This window comes from Portunus trituberculatus, chromosome 17 (assembly GCF_017591435.1).
Source record: "Portunus trituberculatus isolate SZX2019 chromosome 17, ASM1759143v1, whole genome shotgun sequence".
NCBI lineage: Eukaryota > Metazoa > Arthropoda > Malacostraca > Decapoda > Portunidae > Portunus > Portunus trituberculatus.
Window position 1 is genome coordinate 16,192,848 of NC_059271.1, and position 2,500 is coordinate 16,195,347.

Here is a 2,500-nt window from a genome sequence, read left to right on the forward strand (position 1 = left end):
TGGCGGGGAAAGAGAGCAACCTGTGTCACGTCCTCTCCTCCTCTCTCCCAATGCCTTGCCTTCACTACTACACAGCAACACCGACCTTGCTTTCCTAAAATTGATGTTACAACCGCTCTCTCTCTCTCTCTCTCTCTCTCTCTCTCTCTCTCTCTCTCTCTCTCTCTCTCTCTCTCTCTCTCTCTCTCTCTCTCTCTCTCTCTCTCTCACACACACACACACACACACACACACACACACACACACACACACACACACACACACACACACACACACACACACACTCAGCCATGCCTCAGTGACACGCTTCATCGGAGTAACTATAAAAAAAAAATAGGGAAAACTTTTAAATATATTGACAACCTTTAAACATTATATTGTCTGTCCCGCCAGCCATGTAGAAAAATATAACTAATTTTCTTCTCTCTCTCTCTCTCTCTCTCTCTCTCTCTCTCTCTCTCTCTCTCTCTCTCTCTCTCTCTCTCTCTCTCTCTCTCTCTCTCTCTCTCTCTCTCTCTCTCTCTCTCTCTCTCTCCAATTGTAATGTGTAATTAGAAAATAAATGTAGATGGTAGGAATGTCAGGTGGAAATAGAGAAGGAAGAAAGGAAGGAAGGAGCAAGACAAGAGTAGAATGGCTAATTTAAGGAGTCAATAGTGAACGCCCGGTGAGAGAGAGAGAGAGAGAGAGAGAGAGAGAGAGAGAGAGAGAGGTCGTTGATAATGGTAATGAGTGCGGGAAAGTTTGGGTCGCGCCTTCATGATGGAGTTTTAATGGTGTGGTCATAGCAGTCGTTGATGTTGTTGTCGTTGTCGTCTTGGCCCTTTTCTCCCTTCTTTTTCGTGGTGGTGAAGATGGCCGTGCTCTAAGGTCGTCACCATCATCATCATCCTCACTGTCTCTGTTGTAGTGGTGGTGGTGGTGATGGTGTTTTGAAGTTATGTCGTCGTCGTTGTTGTTGTTGTTGTTGTTGTTGTTGTTGTTGTTGTTGTTGTTGTTGTTGTCGTCGTCGTCCTCTGAACCATCCCGTGGTCGTCAGGATTTTCTCACATTTGTTTGTTCAACTTTTTTGTTTTTGTCTTCCTTTTTCTCGTTTCTTTCTCTCTGTCTTTTGTGTCTCATTTATTTGATGGCCATTCGTCAGTTTTATGTCAGGAGCATTGTCATTATCATCACCGTCGTCGTCACCGTCGTTGTCACCGTCGTAACTCTTCCCCTCCCGCGCACCAATCTGTCTGTTATCGTCCATTATCCTTCCCCTCTGTTACGTTTATCGGCTTCAATCTCTCATTATGTGTTCTAATCTTTCCTTTGTCTACCTCTGTCCCGCACACTCGCTAACTCTTTGCGTTGTTTCACCCCTTTTTCATCAACTCATTCGTTCATTATTCTCTCTCTCTCTCTCTCTCTCTCTCTCTCTCTCTCTCTCTCTCTCTCTCTCTCTCTCTCTCTCTCTCTCTCTCTCTCTTTGCACGCTTCATTTCATTTAAGTTTTTAGAATGGTATAGTTTTCAGAGTAAGAGGTTAAGTGTCTTATTACCTCCTTCCCCTCCCTCCTTCACTGTGTGTGTGTGTGTGTGTGTGTGTGTGTGTGTGTGTGTGTGTGTGTGTGTGTGTGTGTGTGTGTGTGTGTGTGTCGCCCCTGATGGTGGCAGGGGAAGCAGCCGACCCGTAAGTGAGCATGTCTAAAAGATAAATGTTGCTAATTACCATCCCTCGTGTCCTGGGCCTGGGAGGGATGTTATGGAGGGCATGAGGGGCAGAGACAGTGGAAGAGGTGGGAGGGGGGGAGTAAGCACAAGGAGAGATGGGGGGATACCAAAAAGAGTTGGTGAGTGAAGGAGGAGAAGGAGGGAATGGGAGAGGAAGAACAAGAGGAACAAGTAGGGAGGGTTAAAGAAGAGAGAGAGAGAGAGAGAGAGAGAGAGAGAGAGAGAGAGAGAGAGAGAGAGAGAGAGAGAGATGAGGATATAAGCAGATAACTAAAGGACAAGGAGTAGGTGGAATTAAAAGGGAAGGAGAGCATTACACTAAGTGGATAGGTAAAAATGAGAATAGAGGAAGAGGAAGAAGTGTTGAGAAACTAGAAAGAGTGGACTAGGAAGAATGCAGGTGATGAAAAGCAGGAGAGACGAGAGGATGGAGTTGAAGGGGAAGAGCTGCTGAGGAAAAAGGATAAAGGAATGGGAAGCTGGGGAATTGATGTTGGTTACGAGACAGGTAAAGGACGGGAGGCAAGAGAAAGAAAGAGCTGGACAAGAGAGAGTAGTTGTGTGTGTGTAATTCACCTCCTCCTCGGTCGCTTGCTGATCACCCAGCCAGTCTTCCCCATTACGGAGCGAGCTCAGAGCTCATAGACCGATCTTCGGGTAGGACTGAGACCACAACACACTCCACACACCGGGAAAGCGAGGCCACAACCCCTCGAGTTACATCCCGTATCTATTTACTGCTAGGTGAACAGGGGCAACACATTAAGAGGCTTGCCCATTTGCCTCGC